The sequence below is a fragment of the Camellia sinensis genome, chromosome 4 (genome assembly GCF_055761805.1).
Source record: "Camellia sinensis isolate YWXY chromosome 4, ASM5576180v1, whole genome shotgun sequence".
NCBI lineage: Eukaryota > Viridiplantae > Streptophyta > Magnoliopsida > Ericales > Theaceae > Camellia > Camellia sinensis.
Genome location: NC_138964.1, coordinates 79,875,969 through 79,899,623, shown reverse-complemented (window position 1 = coordinate 79,899,623; position 23,655 = coordinate 79,875,969). Strand labels below are relative to the sequence as shown.

The window sequence follows — 23,655 nt, the reverse complement described above, 5'->3', positions numbered from 1 at the left end:
AAATATACCTGTGGTGCGCTGGATGTCCTAACATATCAATGATCTAGCAATGGAGGCTCGAGCGGAATCCGATAAGGCACTCCAGAGATCCGCCAACTGGTTAGCTCAGTCGGGGGATCAGGTCATCCAACACACTGCCTAGTAGAAGGCATCCCTCCAGTCTCATCCCTCGGTGCGCAAGCCTTGCTCGTCGAAGGGGCATCCGCTGCCCGGGCCCTACTCGTCGAGGGAGAGCCACCTGTCCGAGCCCTACTCGACGATGCAAGGCATGAGGTACGTCTGGATATAGGTCATGTAGTCCCCATCCTTAATGAATCGGTCTGCGTCTGCGCCTCGTATGATGTCAATAAGCTCCTGAGGACAGAAACTCTATGTGTCCCGTATAGACGGTAGAGGTGGCAAAGGAACTAACTATAATGGCAAGCCCAATGTCTGGTGCATGAAGCACTCACCCAAGAACCAGGCTCGGCCTACGGGTCCCTCGAGCAGGATCTGGTATCGGGAGGCACCCCGAGCTCCGGCAAAATGAAATTGAGCGAACTCTGGCATCACCGCCCAGGGCTGCCATGTAATCTGCAGACAGCAAGTGCATTAGTTGCTAGTAGATACGCAAAATGAAGTGAAGCTGCAAATAGGAAAAACTGTACGTTTTGAGTTACCTCAGTCACCCTTATGGTGTCAAAATATTGGCGCAGATATGGGAGGGTCTCCCGCGCTCTCGGCTGGTACCTACCGTCGTATCGACATAAATAGGGGACCTGGGGTGGCGTCTTAACCTCGGGCTCAAGAACAAGTGTCGGGAAATAGGCATATACCCATAGCTGTGAAAAAGCAAGACAGCGGTAGTGAGAATACAGAATACAGAAAATGCAGAAAGCAGAGTATGGCACAGTGCATAGAAAGTACAGGTGCAAAGTAGAAAGCAGATTATGCAATGTGCAGTATGCAGTGTACAAAAAATGCAAAGCAGAAAGCATAGCAGAAAATGTAAAGTTGAACAGTAAAGTGTACCTCCCAGGCTCTCCAGTAGCCGTCCACTATGTTTCCGCTCCTGCGGGAGGTCCAGCTCGTATAACAGTAGAGGGTAGCAAGACTGGTGCCCCCCCCCAATCATAGTGTCGCACTTGAGACAGATCCACGAAGGCACTCAACAAATATAGCCCTCTTGTGTTCCCTCTGTCGGCAAACAAGGAAGTGCCGAAGAGGAACATGAGGAAGCCTCGGGCGTATTGCTCTGTCTCCTCGATCGTCGTGGGCTCCATCCCTCTGAAATGGTCGGTAAACCAGGTGTACCGAACCAAGCCTGATGAGTGATAAATAGATGGGTGCGCCCCCAGTAGATGAGTCCAAGCTGCCTCCTACTCACCCATATCGGAGTCATATGGGATCGGCTGGCCTCCCACCTTAAGGCCGGTCAGCATCGTGAAATCATACGGGGTTCATCGTCATGTCCCCGGCGGTAGAGAAATGAAAGAAGTTGGTGGTGTCCCACAATCTCTCTACTAACGTGCCTAAGACGATTCTACTCGCGAAAAGATGCGAGAGCCCCGAGCAGAATAAGCCAAACTCTGCCTCGTCAATAATCTACTGAACGCTGTCAAAAAGCTCCGAGTACCAGTCTCTCGCTGTGGTTGACCCATATCCACGGGTGAAACGGGAGTCAACCTGTGTGGATGAGCAGAAATACAGTGTGTGACTATGTTCAGAATGAGTAGGAATACAGTGTGTGAATGTGTTCATAATGAGCAGGAATACAGTATGTACGTGTGTTCAGAACGAGCAGATGAAATATAGTGCGAGAAGTGCGAACTATGCGAAAAATGTAAAGTACATCGCAGAAAATGTAAAAGTGCGGTGTGTACCTCTGGGGCATCATGGGACAAATGGGACTCCAGCTCCCTTAGTAGTAGGTCCGCAGGTGCACGCCGCGCAAAGCCAGTGAAATGGCGGACTGTACTGAGTGGTAGCACATGTGCCTCGGGATAATACGTCGTGGGGTCGAATGGCCGAACTCTGGGCAGTAATGGAATGTGCTCGGGCTCCCCCTCCATCCTTGGAGAACCTCCGCCATGTGGCGCGTTGTTTGCCATCTGAAAAGAAGGCAAAAATTAGCAAAATGGGGCGAAAATGCCAAAAGTCAACAAAAGTCAACTCTCGGGAAGGGAAAAAGTCAAAAAAAGTCAAAGCTCGAGAAAAGGGTGCCAAACTCAAGCCAAAATTGGGGGAAACAAACATCAAATGGTGAAAATAGATGAAAAGACTCCTAAAACAACTTTCGTTCGGTTCAAAACGAAGAGAATCAAAAGTATTTTGCGAATCAACTTCGCAAGAGGCGTTGGAAAACGCGTGTGGGGCACGAATCTGAGGAGGAAAAGTGTTTGGGAGCAAGGAGGAGGGGATTTCGGCTTTGTATGTGTGACGAAAAGTGATTTGGATATGAGTTTTTAAAGATCCGAATGCAAAAGGACCGAACTGCCCCGAATCTGTTGCAACTAGCCGACCGGCCAGTTTTTCTGGCCTACCGACCACTTATGTGGCCGATAGATATGGCAAGTGGCCGGCATGCTTCCAGGGTGACTGGCAGGATTCCAGTGTACTCCCTGTGTGTTTTCAGGCTGTTAGGAGTCCTTGGTTCTTGAGAAAGTGCAAGAAAAGACCACTTTTCAGCTCACAATGTCTCCCAAAAGTTCGACTCATGCCTTCGATGCGTGACTTATCATCAGCCCGCATGCACGGCGTGTATCCTTTTTGAAATACATTGTGACTCCTCTGAGAGGTAAATCGGAGTTTGCAACTGAATTGGTCTTTTTCAGACACGCATTTCTTTATTCGATGTTTCACATTGAGCATGCTATCGATGTTGCATTGCATGTGCATCGTCGTCATTGAGCACAGAATACGTAAGATGCAACGCATTGCATTACCCATGTTTCTATGCTGCATAGAATATGCCTATCATGTTGTATTGCATTGCGCATGCCGTTACATTCATATAGAAGTTGCCCGTGCTTGTTGCATTGTGCATGCATTCGGTATTGCATAGAATGTGCTCCATGTTTTGTCACATAAAATATGCTTTCGTTTCATTCTTTGCATGATGTGCATGAAACATGCCTCGCTAAGCATTGTGTCATGCTGTCAATCTCGCATAGAACATGCATTTTATTGCATTATACCTGTAAAGTTTCTTTCTTATGCAGGCAAGATATTGTATGTATGGTTCATTTGAAGCTGGCGCAACCAGACGATATTGTATGTATGGTTCATTCAGAGGGATCCCGAGTAAAACCATTCCTCTCTCGCATTTTGTTAGTTAGAAGCGTTTGGGGCGTGTGCCTGACGCTTATACCTCTCTACTTTGGTTAGAAGCGTTTGGGGTGTGTGCCTGATGCTTATACCTCTCTGCTTTGGTTAGAAGTGTTTGGGGTGTATGTCTAATGCTTATACCTCTCTGCTTTGGTTAGAAGCTTTTGGGGTGTGTGCCCGACGCTTATATCTCTCTGCTTTGGTTAGAAGCTTTGGGGCGTATGCCCGACGCTTATACCTCTCTGCTTTGGTTAGAAGCATTTGGGGCGTGTGCTCGACGCTTATACCTCCTTGTTTTGGTTAGAAGCATTTGAACCGTGTGTCCGACACTTATACCACCTTGTCGGTTAGAGACATTGGGTCGTGCGCTCGATGTTTATACTCCCTTGGTTAGAAACACTTGGGTACGCCCGGTGTTTATACCACCCCTTTGGTTAGAAGCATTGGGTTGCGGACCCGATGTTTATACTGCCCTTTCGATTAGAAGTGTTTGGACCGTGTGCCCGACGCTTATGCCGCCTTGCAGGTTAGAGACATTAGGTCGTGTGCCCGATGTCTATACCACCTTGCCCCATTTGGTTAGAAGCATTTGGGTTGTGTCCTGGTGCTTGTATCACCACTTTGGTTGGAAGCGTTTGGGGCGTGTGCCCGACGCTTATACCTTGCTTTGGTTGGAAGCGTTTGGGACGTGTGTTCGACGCTTATACCTTGTTTCGGTTGGAAGCGGTTGGACTGTGTGCCCGACGCTTATACCACCTTGATGGTTAAGAAACATTAGGATGTGCTCCAATGTTTATACCACCCTCATGTGCTTGCACCGCCCCCCCTTTCCCTCTCGCGTGTGGTGCATTAGGATGCTTTGGTTAAATGCATCCGGACTAACTCAGATGCTTATACTGCTCTTTACTTTGATCGCATCATATTTGAATGTGTTTCACGTGTTATCATTGCTTCATTCCCCATGTGCGCCACGCGTTGGGATCTTGTTCACCGTCTGTGGTGCACTCGACGGTTGTTGCTTTTTGCCTTTCCTGCGTGAGGCGCAGTTAAGTTTGCATAATTTTCTTACATCCTTTCTGTGTGAAATGTGATTCGACTTGTGATTCTCGCTTGTGCCGTGTTTATTTACTTACTTCTTCTCATGAGTGAGATGGTTGTACTTGGTTCGCTTAAAATGTCTTGTTTTCTTTGCATAATTCTTGCATTCAAATGCTTCGTTACAGCCCTTTTTGCATGATCATAAGTTATGTTCTGCATTGTGCATGCCTTTTGCATTTCGTCCCTGCCTGCGGGCGCATCTTTTTTTGTTATCTTGCTTGTTTGTCTAAGTCTTCGGCCTTGCCAAAAATGGGTCGTATCTGGGCTTTGACATTCACTCCCGTCATTTTATGACTTCCGAGTTCTGTCAAAAAGGGGCAACTGTAGACACCCCAGTTTTGACCGACCTTAAGACTCAGACGTCATCGTTTGTGCGCGCGATGATTGTGCTTGTTTGTGTTCGTTTTGAGTGCCCGAGGTTCTCGGCTGGGTACCGTGTCTTTGAGCCTCTAAACCCTCTGTGTTTTGGCCTTGTTTTTGGGCAGACCTTGGTGCCTCTTGCTTGGAGGGGAGAAGGGCCATGCCGGCCACTTTTGGCATTTGTCAGCCACTTTTTCTCCTTGCCAGCCACTTAAAGTGTCCGGTCGGCTAGTTGAAATGACCTACCGGCCATTTGAAGTGGCCGACGGCCAATTCTCTCTTTTTTCAGATATTTTCAGATCTTTTGAGCCAGCTGTTGCACACTGAGTGTTTCGTCCATACACATGTATGGATGGATTCAAACAAGCTTCTAGCTTGTCAAGAAAGCTTTGGCTTGCTTGTTCTATATAAGGAGGGGTCCCTCCCCCTTGTTTGGGGTTCAGAAAATTTAAAGTCTAAATTGCACTCACTCTTTAGAATTCTCTCCCTTTCTCTCTATATTGTGCTGGAAAGTGAGTGTTCTTCACATATTTTGCCTACAACCCCTTAGCCAAACATCTTGACCTTGGAGCTGAGATTTCTTAAGGCTTGTTTGGAGTTCCTAAAGCTGGTCTTGGCTCAGAAAAGCTGCTGTCTTGATACAGTCCTTCAAGGGTGAGCATATTCCCTTTTTAAGCTTTGTTTTGTTTAAGTGCTTGACCACCTTTGCATGCTATTTCAAGGCTACTTTTAACCTCTTAAAAACTCTGATTTTAAGGCTTTAAAATGTGGGTTTAAGTGTTGCTTGGTTAGGGGATGTTTTCCCTCTTTTGCTCTTTGGCTTGTAAAGCCTCTTAAGCCATCTTTTTTAGCCTTTGTAATGACCCTTGTTTGGCCTTTCTACCACTGAAACTCAGAGGAATTTTAGTGGTAGAAAGTTGGTTTTGAGGCTTAAAATAGGAGGGGGTCATCCCCTCTCCTTGTATCTTGTTTGCTTGTATTGATGGCCTCATACTTGAGCATGCTTTTCTACTCTTTGGTGACTTAGCTCAAGCATGTTTTTGGCTTTATTTTGTCATGCTTTAACTCTATTTTTTGGTGTTTCGGTCACCTCTTGCTTGTTTTTGGTACTTGTAGTGCAATCATGTTTGTTGGCCTAACATGCTTCATGCTTGAGCCAATCATTTTAGCTAGTGTTAGCTCCTTCTCAGCGTGTTTTTGTTCATATTTTAGCATGCTTTAGCTCCATTTTGAGTGGTCTTGGCCATGTGAGACTTGTTGTGCATGGTTGTAGTTTAAAGGCCCTTGACTAGCTTTGAGTTTCAATGTTCCTAGCATGCTTTGCTTGAGTTGTTTGCATGCCTTAGCCTCATTTCTCACATGATTTCAGCACATATAGCATAGTCACGTTCTCACATATTCTACTCGTTCATAGCTTTTGTGAGTTGTGCCTTATGCCTTGTTTGCGAGCCAATACTTAAGCATGATTTTATTGCCTCATGGACTTCCATTTCAGCATGTTTTGGCCTCTGTTTTGACATATTCGAGGTTTGTCCAGAGTTGGTTTGGTCCTTTGAGTTTGATATTGCATGCTTCTAGAGTGATGCTCATTACTAGCTTAATATATTTGGCTTCTTGAGCATGCATTACATAAGTTGTTCGCATTGTTTTTTTAGTCACTTAGTATGGTATCTCAGTGCTGAAATATGTGTCATTGCACTCCATTGTTTTAAACTTTCATTGACCTTGAAAGTGGCCTTAAGCCCCTTGTTGGCTTGAGCATGAACTTGAGGCATTCATGTCTACTGGTTTTAATCCTCCCTTGAGGATTTCTACTAACCAACAGCGTGATACTTTCTTCATGCTCAAGGTACTCGAAGCTTAGGTCGTCTTTCAAACTAGAGGACTTTGCACATTGAACTTAATCGGTTAATGGACTAATTGGTAAGCTAAAATGAGTAAACAAGAATACAAGTAAAACATGTGAAAGATAAGCATGTTGTTTGCATTGCATTGTGTTTGGATTAGACGTTAATCTAAACACAAGAAATGTGAGACGTTTCATATTGAAAGTGATTAAACGTGTCACATTTCTTGGTCGTCGTCCCCCTTGATTGTGCATGATAGGGTGGAGGCCTCTTGAGTCTTGTGTGTGCATTCATAAAGCTTGTACAAGCTTGGTTTTTGGGCCATCATGCATTGAGATGCTTGGTTGGTGGCTTGAAAGCCGAGTGCCACCCTCTTTTGAGCTTGAGACATGATAAGGAGAGTGAAGCTACACACATTACCTACAAAATACATTGCAGTGCCTCTGTTGTTCTCTGTTGCAACAAAACCAGGAGCCTGGAAAAGCAGGTGGCCGACCGGCCAGTTCAAGTAGCCAACCGGCCACTTTCACTAGCCGACTGGCCAGTTAAGGTGGCCCGCAGCCACTTTTTGTGGCCAACCGGCCACCAGTCCAATTTTGTGTAGAAAATGTTCTGCTTTGGAGTAGAAGCAGTAAGGAGGTTGGTTCAATATTCAGTAACCAAGGCGAGTGAAAACAGAGGCAATTGACGACAAAGCAATAGATTTCCGGGACGACACCAACCGAGCTTGCATGTCTCCCTCACCTGCGAGGCCATTTTATCGCTTTAATTAGTTAGCGTAGCTAATTATTCGAGTGTTGTAATATTTTAGCTAATTTGTGTAATTAGTTATTTTATTTGGTTTGTTGTAATTAATTAGCTAGAATTAGTTAATTAATTGATTTGTAATAAGTAGCTTAGCTTATTTATTCGGACCCTCCTTCGAGAGGGCGCAATGTTGTAATAAGGTTGCGTGCGTGTGTGTGTGTGTGCATGTCTTCCAACCCCACGTCTTTCTCCCTTTTATTTAACCACTTTCGATGGTTAGTTTAGGGCATATTTTGATTAGCATATCTTATGCTTGCATGCGTGCATCATTCATTTGTCTTGCATGCACCGGGTCGACACATCATTCAAACTGCATTGTATTTCAATACCTACTTGAATACGTGTTTCGAAGCATGTTATCAAGTGTTGCATTCGTATGCCATTTAGATAGCCGAGCCTATTTAGTTGCATATTGCATGTGTTGCATTAGGCATCTTAACATAAACTAGGATCATGCATGATTTCTAAGTAGTTTTCCGTTTTGGCTCGGAGTACACTGTAAGTGTTTACGCTTTAGCATCCTTGCATGAGTGTGAGTGTTGCCATGTTAGCATGCTTACCATGAGGCTATTTTCTTAACTGATAAACTGCATGAATGCCTGTGGATGAAGGCTTGATTGCATGAATTGGAACAATTCATCAAATGTATGTTTTAAGCCCACTTTGTGAAGTGGCAAAATCATCATGTTTTAAGCCCACTTGAGGGTGGCAAATCTGTGCTTTAGCCTACTTGTGAGTAGCACTTTCAAACCATTTTCAAAAACAAACATGAGTTGTTTTGTTCAAATTCTCATGATCGAGTCTATACTTGTATGTTGTGCGCATCACATAGTAAGTTAGATTAATAACCGGAATAAGAACACATGGGTTTATAAAACAACATATCATCTTTAGTAGAGGCCGATCTTTGATTGGGTGAGGAGGGGTGCTCATTTCAGGACCTTCCCCTCTCGTACCCAAGTTCCCGAGCCGAGGCAACTTTGGTGATGACGGACACGTGGCCTTTGGCACGAGTCATGGTTTCCTAAATTTCTCAAAAATAAAACATTTAGGTGGCAACTCTGTAATCTAACAAAGCAGTCCATGTTTAGTGCTTTTTGATTCAAAATCGATTTTTCAAAACCAATTGCCAAATTTGGACTCTTTGGTGTTTATCAGTCTCACGTTGCACTTTGTGAGATCAGATTCAAAACTGTGACAGGAGTCCGAACTGTAGTAAGACGAATTCGCGCATTCTCCGAAAGGGGGTGCACAAAGAAAGTCGGGTGCTACAGCGACACCTTATCATTATATAGTAAGACAATGTTATTAATAATTTGAAGCCTTCTAATAAAACCCAACAACAAACAAAGTGCAATATATTAAGTCCATTCAACACATACCGGTACATACATATTGTCTTGTGTGCCAACGACAGAAGGAAAATAGTAAGGTTAATCTTGCGGCACCTATCATCAAATAGTAACAAAATTTCATTACTAATTTCAAGCATTAAACTATAAATCCACAAAAACCTTATGAAACAACCTACGCCAAGCATTTACCTGTGCGGAAGTAGTCTTCTTATTCTTTCCCTTCAACCGATTCACTATTTTATCAGCCTCTTCAGCGAGCAACCAAAGGATTGAGTACCTTGCGAGTGTTGCTTGCTTTTGTAGTATTGAGACCAGGCGGACTTTTCGGTGAAGTATGGGAATGTGGGTACAATACTAGTAAAAGGTGGTACATTACTAGTACATGGCACATTACTCGCAGTACCTGATTCAGTTGTTCTCACTTGATCCTTGATCTCCCTCAACCCAAGTTGAATCACTTTGTGTTTACCATCATCATTGGTGGCACGTTCTAGGATCTTATCCAACGTCTTGTGATAGGAATCATGCAACTTTGGATTTATAGTAGCCCCAAATTTTGTATATGTGGTTGGAATGCATGTATACCCTCTTTCCAAATCTTTTCTCCATCTCGAAACAATATATTTATTTGGCACCTCATATATGGACCTCTCAATGAGTACACTAAGTAAATGGGCGCACATAATACCTCTAAACTCAAACAACCGACACATACATTGGAGCTCACATTCAGTTGAATTACAGTACACAATAAATTCTACTTTCTTCATACCCTCACCTAGAAGAATAGCCTCCCTCACATGATAGGTACAAATTGATCCCTCCTCTTTTGCAAGATTTGGATGATAGTACACTAGACACTTCATTTCTTCTTGAACTTTATTAAATTTTGCATTTGTGTACTTTGCACGAAATTGCTTCTCAAAATTATGCACCGTTAAGCAATCATCCACTTGGTTACGAGATTTGAAATCTGCTTTTGTCTCCTTTTCCACCTTACTTCTCAAGGCATTGTCATATTACTCAACAAATTACTTTAAGGTAGTCTTCGAGTTCATATATCCATCAAAAAATGTATTCATGCTCTCACTTCTACCGGTAGTTGATATGTTAGCCCAAAATATGTCTTTAACATAGATAGAAATCCACTTATGTCGCTCATGGTACAATACCACCAACCACTCATTATCATTCAGATTTTGCAACCATTGCAAGCAAATTTTCCTCAAATTCATCTTTTGTAAATGAATCATAAACTGCATTTTGCAAAGCAACCTTTATGCCTTCATATTGTGAATATCCTCTTAGTTTCTCCGGAATTTTCTTCATTACATGCCATAAGCAACAACACTGTCGAGCCTGTGGGAAGACAATTTCTATGGCATTTTGCATAGCTTTACACTAGTCGGTTATTATAGCTTTTGGAGGAGCATCTAACATGCAACTTAACCATTCTTTAAATAGCCAAACAAATGTCTCAATGCTCTCATTAGATAACAACCCACAACCAAACAAAATTGACTGCCCATGGTGATTAACTCCTACAAACAGAGCAAATGGCATATCATGTTTGTTTGTCAAATAGGTTGTGGCAAATAAGACAACATCCCCAAATGCTTTATAAGCCGCCCTACTACTTGCATTTGTCCAAAACAAGTTTCGCATGAGACTATCTTCATCAAGGTCAATTGCCGAATAGAAGTTTGAATTTTGTTGTTGCATTTTATGGAAATAAAGTGTAACTGATTTGGAGTCTCCTAGCCCAAATCTCAATCTTCTAGCATTCTCAATATAATTCCTTGCACCTTGTTCATCAAACGTTAATGCCTTATATCCCCCTGCTTCAACGACTATGGAATGAAAATTCCTCACCACCCCAATCCCTGCTGCATCGTTCACTTCTAGTCTCCTCTTCACCGAAGTAAGAATCCTCTTATTCATTGCAAAATGTCGTGAGTCAGTAGGAATCAAATCACGAGTGTGCTCAAGCACAACTGTGGTTAACTTATATCTTCTATTGTTTTGTAGATTGGCTCTTATCCTTGCTTTACAATCAATTTTTGATGACAAAGAAGGTTCTAAGGGATTTACCTTTAATCTTTTTGTTATGATCCGCGTCCGAGTACATTCAATTCCAAAGTACTTCACGTCCCCATCACTTGTTAGATTTTGTGATCTAAAAGCTATAGCAAATCCATAGTGTTTCACATATTTTACATAAAATGCGTACACTTCTTGTTTTGAGGTAAAATACATCCCCTTCTTAGGTTCTTTAACTTCACCATTTTGTTAAATGAAAGATTGTTATCCTGTTCTTCAACTTCCTCACTCCTATTCAATGAATTATTGTTTGAATCAATATCCATTGTAGCTTCAAAGTCAAATAGAATAGACATCGTTAGTTGCAATTTCAAAGCAAGTAGAAATTGTCTGGGGTAATAGCTACTAACCACATTCATAAATCTAAATTGTGAAGGATTTGCGTAATGAACAAATTACATTCTTCAAAGATGAATCAGAACAATGATGTTAAGCTAGTGAGCTACAAAACAAGATAGAAGAAATGATTAAACTACTGTTAAAATGATTAAAATGTTAAGATGTTAAAATCGTTAAAATTGCTATTATACTGTTATAATTGGTATTTGTGGATGATTTTCTATCAAATTTTGCTGAGACAAAAATGATATTATGCATGTGAATAAATAAATAAATAAATCCATTTTTTTTTTTTAATAATAGTAGAGAATGACTTTGAAACAAAGGCTCTAGTAAGGGCAGCCATGCCATGGATGAGCAGCTACATCTCAATCTGCTAATTTTTCACATTCATCTTAACAATAATCTTATTTTCACATTCATCTTAAGAATAATCTTATAGACCAATCGAAGAGCAGCCATGGTAGGCACATTGAAACTTAGCTAGTAGCCACGACAGTTCACTTACTTAGTTTGATCAAGCTAATAGTTTACTTAATTGGGGTATAGTTCAATTTGGGTCTACTCAACCAAAAATGAGATACAATTCTAACTAGCCACATTGAAACTTAGCTAGCAGCCATGGCAGTTTACTTAATTAGTTTGATCAAGCTAATAGTTTACTTAATTGGCAAAAATGAGGTACAATTTAATTTGGGTCTACTCAACAAAAAATGAGATACAATTCTAGCTAGAAAAGCATATTTCTTCGTTTTCTGTTCTTTTTCTGTTAAATTATTACTGTTGTATTATTATTATAAATATTCTATTATAAGTCCTTTTTAACTTTTGTCTAACCAGTATGCATAGGCAACCAGAGCATGTTACGACATTCTTGCTGGCTGAAATGGGGACGAGTGGATCACTTAATGGACAGTAAAATAATTTATTTTCACAATTATCTTAAGAATAATCTTCTAATAGAGCAATAGAAGAGCAGTCATGGCAGCCACATTGAAATTTAGCTACCAGCCATGGCAGCCACAATGACAAGGCAATGGAAGAGGACACAAGGGGAAATAAAACGTCAAAGGGAAATACCTTATCCACAACTCAGTGAAGACTCTGATTACTCTGCGACACACAAACTTCCTCCTCTCCTACCCCGATCAAACAACAGTAGTGGCGGCACAAAGAGACGGTTCCACTAGGTTACGAACAGACCGGTTCCAAGTCAGTGAAGACTCCGATTACTCTGCGGCACACAAACTTCCTCCTCTCCTACTCCGATCAAACAGCAGCAGCAGCGACCAGACTCCTCCACTAGGTTACGATGAGACGGTGCTTCTCTCTCTTTCTCTCTCTCTCTACTCTCTGTTCTGTTCTCTTTTCTTTTTTTTCTTTTTTTTGAAATGAAATGAATTATGGGTGTATCAGGCGTATACAGAAGTAACAAGTTCAATACAAACATAAATTTAAGCCACTCGAGCCATCGTCTTTCGAGCTACATAGCAGAACCGATATAAATATATAATAATTTTTGGAGTACACAAAATCCTTAGCCTAAGTATGCCCGAATTATGTGGCACCCTTCAAACCAAAAAAAGATCCACGCTCTTCTCTCTTTCCTCAGACTCACACTCTTTTCTCTCTCTCTTCTCTCTGCCCAAAACAAACCCCCTCCCTCTCTCTCTTTTTCCTAATAGTGCTCTCTCTCTTTGGTCTTCGCTTTGACGACAATGACACCATCGACGACATGAGAACCGATCACCACACCACTAATGACAATGAGATCTGACCATCTCTTCTCTTCTCTCACCTTCCTCTCTCCTCGCACGACCACCGATGATGAGATTCGACCACCAATCCCTCTCGCTCTCCTCTTCTCTCTCCTCTCATACCCAGAACAACTAAAGCCATGAGCAATGCAGCAGTCTAGTGTATATGTATGAATTCGATCGTCGATATGGCAATGAATTCAATGGCAAAAGCAATGAGAGAATCACCGATGAGGACATTCAACAGCCTCGGCGAGGGCTTTGTTGATGGAATTAGCTTTGAGAACCATGTATCCATTGAAATCGAGTCGGATGATTTGTTGATTCGAACTCTCAGTTTCTTCTTTAATGAGAATAGCAGAAACGGTGGAGGATGAGATAAGTCGTTGGGTTTGTCTGAGAGCAAAAAATAGTTTTGAAATTGGGTGTGTTCTTGATTGGATTTTAGATGAATCTGATCAGAGATCTGTATCGGCTTGGTTGATTAAACATTGAACAGGTTTAGACTCATGAATCTACCAGATTCATAAATCTCATCTTTTTCCGTTGAGAGAGAGAGAGAGAGAGAGAGAGAGAGTAAAGCTTGGGCACGTGAAACACATTGGGGCCTTGTTTGGTTTGTTTTTGAGAAATAAATTTTGGAGAAAATTTTTAAATTTTTTTTTTGTTTAGTGATTTTAGAAAAAAAAAATTTCCTAAATCACTTTCTATCTCCTATACATCAATCAATCACTTTTTCTGTATCTCATTCTCAATTACGTTTTCTTTTACACACATCTACTCAACTATAACAAAATATCAAATCATCCCAAACACCCACACTCTAAAACTATTTTCAAAATATACAACCAAACAAATCAAAAAAAATTTTTAACTCTTTTCCTAAGATTTTTTTAAAAAAATTTATCTCTCAAAATCAAATCAAACACAGCCTGTATGTTTAGAGCAACTGGGATAAACAATCCCCCAAACCCATCTAGCTCATACGGACGATTCAGGTGGGCAAAATCTCGGTAGAACTAGAAGAATTGATAAATATAAAGATACAAAGCATCATTATATAGAGTCTTACCATAAGAGACTTTTGTACATCATAGATTTTATACAAGGACAAGTTTCCTTATGCATTAGAACAAAAGCTTTAACATATGGAGAATGGGTTACTGTTGTGCCTTGAAGGCATAGTAGCTTGTTGTGCTTCTCTTCTGGAATCAATATTGAGATTATTTTGATGATTCGAACCATTATATTGTAAAGTTCACCAAATAGAATGTCCATGACAAAAACCAAGTTAATCTAACATTCGTAACTAAATGATCAAAGCCTTAAAATATATAATTTATTATCAAAATTATGTTCAGGTAAACCAGCAAGTAAACCTCTTTCTTTTATTTATTTCAGTACCTTTTTCTAGTTTATTTTCACTACACAATCATGGTGGGTTTTTAGCATAACATGGTCATTGTGTAGGGTGTTAGTTTTGTTTAACTTTCGCCTTGCATTCGCATGTCTTGTTTATTTTATTTAAACAACATGTTTTAGTTAATTTCATGTAATATTCATGCGTATAGACTAATTTGATCATCATCTAATTTAGCATATTTTTCTCTTTTTATTTGTTGAGTGTTGCATTTGCATGAAATCATAATCAGTACCCTCAAATCGGCCTTAGGTTTATATTTGTATGATTAGTTGTATATTTAGGATCATATTTATTTTATAAAAATACATGTAAGATGCTAGCAAGGGAATCAGGGTAAGTTTCTTTGTTCTTTATAGTATATACATGTTCTTGGTTGCATTGTTTTCAATAAATTAAGTCTATATGCCTTTTTGTGCAAAATTGGAGGTTTTGGATGCTTTTCTTAATATTGTTTATTTTAGTTCAAGTTTATAGCCATACTATGTCAAATATCTCTTTTTCTTTTCTTTTCTTTTCTTTTCTTTCTGTTTTTTTTTTTTTTTTGGTTGTTGTTGTTGTTGTTGAAAAATCATTAGTTTTGAAAAATATGACTTTATAATTTGAATAGAAAATAAATGGTATTTATTTTATTCAAATCACCTAGTTTTAGTATTAATAAAGGTTTTAAGGTTAATAATGAATTTTATATGAAATACTTAGTCATTAAAATCATAAAGTAGAATATTAGTAGAGCTCAATCTTCGGATTGGGCAAAAGAGTGGTTGTGGGATGCCTTTGGAGGTTACCAAGCGTTCTCAACAGCTCAAACTCCTAATCTCCTGATGTAGTCTCACTAGTACAACGTGAAACAAAAGATGAGAGTCCAAATCAAACAATTTTTTGGTAAAAAACAATTTTATTACGAATATTTTGCTACAAATGGACTACATCACCAGATCTCAGAGGCACCACCTAATCTTTTGAGAAAATTAAGAAACTTGTGACTCGTGCCAAAGGCCACTATCCGTCATAACCAAAGTGTCTTCACTCAGGAACTTAGGTATGAGGGGGGGAAGGTCATTAATTGAGTACCCCCACTCACCTGATCAAAAAATTGGCGTTTACTAAGTTATGATGTTGTTTTTATAATCAATATATATTCATATTCTAGTTATTATTAATGTTAACATTACTATCTAAGGCAATCAAGTATAGATTGTCACTGATTTTGACTATGTTTTGATTTCATGTATTTTTGAAAAGCCTTTTTGTACAAACTGAGAAGTATAAAAATCAATTAAATTCTAATACAAGTAACACAACCTCCATCTACTGGCATTCATACAAATAATTCAATTAAGCATCCAGCCTCATGGTATAACAATGCATACGGTAGATAACATGCACATGCAATATGCTAAAGCAAAGAATTGCTTACTTAGCACTCGCTGGAGTGGGCCAAAGAAATAGTTTAATATATGCATGATCATATATGCAATCAACTAATGCAATACATACGCAATATGTACCTAGAGTGTGATATCCCTGTCTTGTGTTAAGTTAATTAATCACGATTATGTTGTGATTATGTGATTAATTTGAATTTGGGTATTAATTGCATGATTATATGTGGCTTTGGTCATGTATCTGTTCAACTTACTGTTGTAAACTGAAAATTGAAGGCCTTATTGACCACAGAAATCGAAATTGACTACGCCATTGTGATTAGCGTAATTTGTAGAGCCTATGTGTAGACGTCCCCCGAACGCCCCGGGAGGGAATCCTCGTTTTGTTCGTTTTGGGCTCACTACAGTTCAGGACTCAAATTGTCACGGTTCTAAATCTGAACCAAACAGTCTAAATCCGACAAATCATTTTTGAAAATAGATTTTTTTGTAAAGAAGTGCCAAGCATGGGCGGCTTTGCCAGATACAGAGTCGCTACCTAAATATTTTTTATGGGAGAATTTAGGAAACCCTGACTTGTTTGCCTAAGGCCATGTGTCCGTCATCACCAAAGTTGCTTCGGCTCGGGAACTTGGGTACGATTGGGGAAGGTTAGCTATGAGCACCCCCGCTCGCCCGATCCGAAGATCGGCCTCTACTAACCATGATATCTTGTTTTGAAAACCTTATGCGTTCTTAAACCGGTTATTAGTCTAGATTTACTACATGATGCGCACAACATACAAGTATAGACTGAATTCCCTGAATTGGAACAAAACATCGCATATCCGTTTGTTTTGAAAATGGATTGAAATTTGCTACTCGCAAGTAGGCTAAAACACGGGTTTCGACGAATTATTCCAACTCAAGCAACCCAGCCTTCACCCATAGGCATTCAGGCAGTTATAACACATAAGCACATAGCCTCATGGCAAGTATGCTATCATGGCAACACTTACACTCATGCAAGGATGCTAAAACATAAATGCTTACTGAGTACTCCAAGCCAAAACAGAAACTAGTTAATAATCATATGCATGATCCTAGTTCATGTTAAGATGGCTAATGCAACAAATGCAAGATGCAACTACAATAGGCCTGGCTATTCAAAGATGGCATATGATGATGCTACAACTAACACGTATTCAACTTGGAATTGAAATACAATGCAGTTAGTATGATGCGTCGAACCCGTTGTATGCAAGACAAATGTATGGATACACGCGTGCATATCATAAGGTATGCTAATTTAAATATGCCCTAATACTAACTATTGAAAGAAGGTAAGTAAAAGTGAGAAAGAAGTGGGGGTTGGAAGACATACACACACTCACACACACTCACACACACTTATTACATAATTACCCTCGTTCAGAGGGTCCGAATAAATATTACAAAACAAATAGATAATTAAGTCTTCTAACTAATTAAGTATTACATATCTTTTATTTAATTAACAAATTAAATGCGGAAAGAGGATGGCCGCAGCCCCACCTCGAAATGCTAGGATGATGTATTTCTTCCTGCAGAAACCTGTTTTTGACAGCAACAGAGGGCAAGCAATGCATGGCATGGAATTTTCAAGCAAATGTGTGCATGGCCACTCTCCCAATCACGTTATGGACTCAAGGGAGTGTGGCCCTTGGTACTCGGGCCACCAATCACGCATTTCGATGCATGATGGCCAAAGGTACCAAGTTTGCAATTTAATGTAAATGCATGCAACAAACCAATGAAAGCCAATGCCCTATCATGTTGAGATCAAGGGTATCGGCGACCGAGGATTGAGACGTGTTTCGTCACTTTAAGTACGAACGCCCCTCAATCCTCATGCTTGGTTTGACACCCCAAACCAAGCAAAATGTAGTGCACGTATGCAATGTGGCTCAAATATGCAACATGAGACTAAGTTACAAGACATGCAAAATGCAAGGTAACCTATCATGCAAGTATGTAATGTGCCAAATGCAAGTGTGTAATGTGCCACGTATGCAATGCTACAATGTGATGCAACCTAACATGTGATGCAAACATGGTATAATGTAAGCATGTAATTAGAGGCAATATGTCAAACATGCAATTATACACAAGGAGGGACTTAAACTGAAATGGGAGGCCTCAGCCACACCCCAAAACAGTGGCCAGAGCAATGGGTGAAGGCAACTAAATGCAAAGTATTCAAGCATGCTAATTGGGCCACTACCTAGACCGCAATGTCTAACTTTCAAATATGAGTGAGGGGTGGTAAGTATGAGAACATGGCTTTATAATAGGCTCTGAAATCACATGAAGAATGATGCCAAATCTAACAAAATATGCAAGCAAGGCATGCAATAGGGCCCAAATCTTGAAGCTAGCAAAGGGTTCCAAATCATAGCTATACTAACCAAACCCCACCAGACCAAAATGGCTTAAAACAGTCCCTTAGCATTCCAAAACAAGACTAAAGTATGCATAGATCATGGTCAAATCATGCTAAGGAATGGATGCAAAACAAAGGTGGATTCAAGACCAACAAGAGGGCATTGTACCACAACCACCTCAACCACTCATGGCATGGGCTACACAACCAAAAACAGAGTTTCAACATGCAAAATAAGCCCCCAAAACCCACTGATATGGCAGCCTAAAGCCTTAAACCAAGAGGCATGCAATAAGACCTATTTCAAGGCATAAAAGAACAACACTTCAAGGCATGAAAGGGATGATGAATGCAGGCATACAAGCATGGATTAGGGGCTGAAATGACATGAGAAATGGCTCCAAATCATTGAAACAACCCAACTAAAGCATGCTAATGACTCACACACTCAAGGCTCACAAGCCAAAATACAAAGGGGCTATACCAAACATGGTAAATATGATCAAATAAGCTCCCAACAGACCTTAAGCATGGTAAGACATGGCTAAGAAATTCACAAAGTTAGGCCAAAACATGAGAGCATAGTAGGCTAAATGCATGATGCATTTCTAGGCAAAACGGGGGAATACAAAGCAAGTATATTATGCATGCAAGGGACCTTTAATCCGACCAAAAAAAGAGGTAAGATATGCCCAAATAACACCCAAAAACTTCTGAAATGGAGTCAAGAACAGCTAATCATGCATGCTGCCCTTATGAGCCAAAAATGTAAACAAAAGAGAGACAAAGGGAGATGGGTGTCCCTCCCCTATACAAGACTTAAAAACCCTTTCTTCACCACTGAAAATCCACTGGATTTCAGTGGTGAGAAGGCCAATACACAAAAGTCCCCAAAGCTTATCAAAGAGAGCACAAAAGGACCAAACAAGGCCTAAGAGGGGGAGGTCGACCCCCAACACCAAAAGGACCTTAATGAAAAATCTTAAGCATGCAAATGCAAGACTTTTTTTAGTTATACACAAAGCTTGAATCAGTATGCAAGATAGGTTAAAGACTAGTGCAAGATTGGGAAATATAAAGTAAATAGTGTTACCCTTGAAGAATACTTAAAGAACAGCAAGCTCAGGCCTCTTCTTCTGATCAAAACTAACCCAAAGCTCCAAGAACAAACCCTCAAGACCTCCAAAGTCGAAGTATGGTGTAATAGTAGGTGACTTAGTGCAAAACTAAGAACTAAATACACTTTTAGGCCCTCAAACACACACAAATGAAGAGAGAGAGAGAGGGAGATATAGAGAGAGAGAGTGATATATATCAAATATATATCATATATGGTCTGGTTTTGCTGAACCTCTCTAATGGAGAAGAGAGGTCTCCTTATATAGACCATGGAAAAGGCTAAGCTTCTAAGAGAAGTTATCCTAAAGGGGTCAAGTCTTCCAAGGAAAGCTAAGCTAAGGGTGCAAGCTTCTTCAAGAAGCTTGAGAAAAGGGTTCAATCTTTTAGAAGAAGTTTGGATCAAAAAGGGTGCAAAGGGGCCAAAACAGCCACACACGTGTGTGGGGTTAGGGTCTGTGCGTCCCAACTGGCACAGCTGGCATGCACCATGCCTGCAAGAGGCAAAAGTGTGGTACCGGCCAGAAAAGGAGGCCATCAGCCAACTAAATGGTCGGTCGACCACACAAAGTGCCGACCGGCCATCACCAATGGTCGGTGGCAAGAAGACACGGCTGATGGCCTTAAGCCATGGCCGGTGAGGAGTGGGGATGGCCAACAAGGCATTCCCTGCCCTCCAAACAAAAACACAAGTGTTTGGTGCAAAACCAAACACAACACAGTCGAGTCGAGAGGTCCTAAGGCAAGGCACGTAGCCGAGACCTCCGGGAACTCAAGACGAACACAAACATGGATGATCGCCGAGTGTTCAAACGGTGATGTCCAAGTCTTGAGGACGGTCAAAAATGGGGTGTCTACAGTTGCCCTCTTTGACAAAACTTGAAAGTCATAACAATGACGGGAGTGAGTGTTAAAGCCCTGAGACGGCCCATTTTTGACAAGGCCGAAGACTTGGACAATTCATACATGCTTCAAACAAAGATATGCGCCCGAAGGCAGGGGCAAAATGTAACTAATAATGCAAGAAGCTGAGCATAACTTATGATCCTGCAAAGAAAGCTGCAACGAAGCATATACATACAATAAATGCAACAGTTTTAAGCAGTCTAACATGAATCCAACTACACTATAATGCAGAAAGGATGTAAGAGAATTATGTAATTCTCGCTACATTTCACGCGGAGAATACAATACCTGTCCGGTTCGTCTGGTTGCACCAGCCTCAAATGAACCGTACGTACAATATCGTGTCAGTAAAAGAGAGAAACTTAACAGGTACAATATCGTTAGCAGTATGCATAACAATGCAATTGAAAGTGCGTGACAACGCAAATCGAGTGGGAAGCATAACAATGCGACTAAAGGCAAGCATAACAATGCTATGAAGGCCTAAACACATGTAAGTAAAGAACACGTGACAACGTGCACAATGTGTGAAGATATAGACACATGTAAGTAAAGCGTACGCGACAATGCATGCAATGTGTATAGAAAGGGATTCGAACACATATAAGTAAAGCATAACGCGACAACGCATGCAATGTGTATAAAAAGAAACTTGAACACATGTAAGTAAAGCATAACGCGACAACGCATGCAATGTGTATAAAAAGGAACTTGAGCACATGTAAGTAAAGCATAACGCGACAACGCATGCAATGTGCATAAAAAGGAACTTGAACACATGTAAGTAAAGCATAATGCGACAACGCATGCAATGTGTATTGAAAGGAACTTGAACACATGTAAGTAAAGCATAACGCGACAACGCATGCAATGTGTATAGCGGGAATTCGAATGCATGTACTGCATAAGTATAGTAAAGGCATGCTACTCGCATTTGTTGAGATGCAACCAAATCAGGACGAGGCATTTGTTAAAAGCAGGACGCATAACGAGCGTGTTAATCATAGTCATATCAAAGCAATGTAATACAACATGTTTAAAGCGATTTGCGAACTCCGCGAGGTATAAAAGGATACGGGAAAGGATGCTCCTTGCACGCACCGAACATCGCACACAGGAGACATGGCTCGAGGTCAACACGAAGACCAGTTAACATTCCAAAGCGCACTTTCTTGCACTTTCTCGAGTAATAAAGGTGCCAAACCGTATAATTGACCCAAACGAAGGCGCGGGAGGTGCATCTATCATAGGGGAAGGCCACCGGTGTTAATCCAAACACTCTGCTACCGTGCTCTCCCTTTGCTTTACTTTCTTTTTCTACTGTTAGTTTTAAGCACATTGCAGTGCCTTAGGCAGGTTTTACTTTCTTCAAAACTATGCATCTTTTTGCAAAAGACATGATGGAAGTGAAACAACTATTTTGTTCAAAAAGGTGTTACATTTGTTGTTCTATGCATCGCATCGTATGGCATCTCATAATAACGTGAATGAAATTGAAATTTTGTTTGGAAATTAAGCATTAGTCTCGTAATAATCAGGTAGTGAGCTGACCAACGACAAAATAACTCGATAAGCAACAACAAAGAACCCGATGAGCTGACTAGGTGTAAATACAACTCGATTAGGCAAATGCAAAGATTTGAGGAATGTGGCATACAACTCGATAAGCAAATGCAAGGACTTGAGGAACGTAACATACAACTTGATAAGCAAATGTGCAGCAACTCGATAAACAAATAGACGTGACTTCGCAAGATCACCACCGGAAGGCATCGGGGGAGGTTCCGACCACAATTCTTCAGCATGTTCAACTCATAAATAGCGTATGGAATAAGGGGGAGGGCCATCGGCCAGAGGGAAAGGCCATCGGCCATGAGAGATGGTTATCGGCCAAAAGTGGTGGACGGTCGGCACTACATTTGGCCGGCCGGCCATAAATGGTAAAGACCACCAGAATGCTGACACCTGTCCTCCACTCACACCTTATCCCCTACAAAGGGTCTCAGCTTCGTAGTTTTCCTCAATTCAACACTGATTTGCTCCAAATGGAAGAGTTTCTTGCCCAAAATCTCATAGCTTGGATTGCCAACTTGGATGGTTCAGAAAAGTTGAATTTCCGGGGCTTTGGCGTAAATGCACTATTCACGCTAAGTCGCACTCCGCTACACTTTCCGTTTCTCCATGCCGTGGCAAGGTTTTGGAATCCGGTAACACATGTCTTTAGCTTTGGCGGGCAAGAGGTGTGTCCTACCTTCAAAGATTTCCAAGCTTTGATGGAATCCGAGCGCAATGAGGAAATCTTGCCTCAGCTTCGCTTTGGCCACGCCCAAGCCTTAGGGCGAATGTGTGGACTTACTATGCACGACGCTCGATCTATGATTTGTGACGGAATGCTGGATATTCCGAGTTTGATTTGTCGGTTTTCTGATGCCGGTGACCGCAGTGACCATCATTGGCAAGGCTTTCGGCGACATGCCCTTTGTTAGTGCGCGTTATCTCATTTCCTGTTTGTCTCGAGCTCCGGAGGGTCTAGCCTCCTGTTGATCGAGGTTGCCCAAGGTTTGAAGGAGGGCAAGAGCTGCATTGTCATGATATTGGCTGAAACATTGATGGGCTTGGATGCTTTCCATCGCCGAGAGACGACCAGATTTGCGGGGAGTCCACTATTGTTGCAGGTAATGTTTCCCACCCAATCTCATATATGCATTGCTCACATCACTCGGCCCTCAGGCTCGTTTTTTTTTTTCTCACAAAACCCTTTTCTCACTTTTCTCTCAACGTACATCTCTCTATTCTTTATTCTCTCATTTTCCATCCCTTCTCAGGTGTGGTTGATGGATAAGTTGCAGATTGTGGACTCTTGCCCAACGTACTCAGCTCATGGTTACTTCTTCCGACAGTGCCTAGTCAATGCCCTTGATGAGGGATAGTGGTTCGATTGGATGTGCCACTTGTCCGCAGACCGCATTGCTTGGCGATGCCCCTGGCTCAATCTACCGACAATGAGTTACAGCATGTCCCGGTAGACTGGGATTCAGTTGATTGGCTTAACTCACTGTGTGTTCTACTTCCTGTTCCAGTTCCAGTGCCAGTTCGGCCATGACCAAATTTGCCAGCCAGAGGGGATAGAGTACCCAACTGCATTCCAAGTCCGAGGTGCGCAGCTTGCTCGGTACGCCACAGCATGGAGGACTAGAGAACTCCTGGCCCCCGCTCCCACTTTCAGTTGCACTTTGTCTGATGAGTGCATAGATTGGCTCAATGAAGAGGCACAGATTGGGCCCAGCTTGGCATCAGAGGCTTCGACCAACTCTGGAAGGGGGCGCAGGAACACCTGACTTATCCATGCCCTGAATTTATTTGCTTTCATCAGAACTTTCAAGTTTTCTTTATGATTGTAATAAAAAGCGACTTCAATTTGTATGCAAGAGCAGGAGAACTCTGCATTGAAATCA

The 23,655-nt window shown here is 41.3% G+C and overlaps 1 long non-coding RNA gene across 1 annotated transcript; it reads right to left on the bottom strand.

Moving 5' to 3' along the window:
• Positions 1–270: 270 nt before the first annotated feature.
• Positions 271–13,570, bottom strand: LOC114279864 (uncharacterized). The gene is made up of 3 exons (XR_003635411.2): positions 12,293–13,570; positions 660–821; positions 271–573 (listed from the first exon to the last, which is right to left on the bottom strand). It is a non-coding gene; the product is annotated as an uncharacterized LOC114279864 (long non-coding RNA).
• Between the last annotated feature and the right edge of the window lie 10,085 nt (positions 13,571–23,655).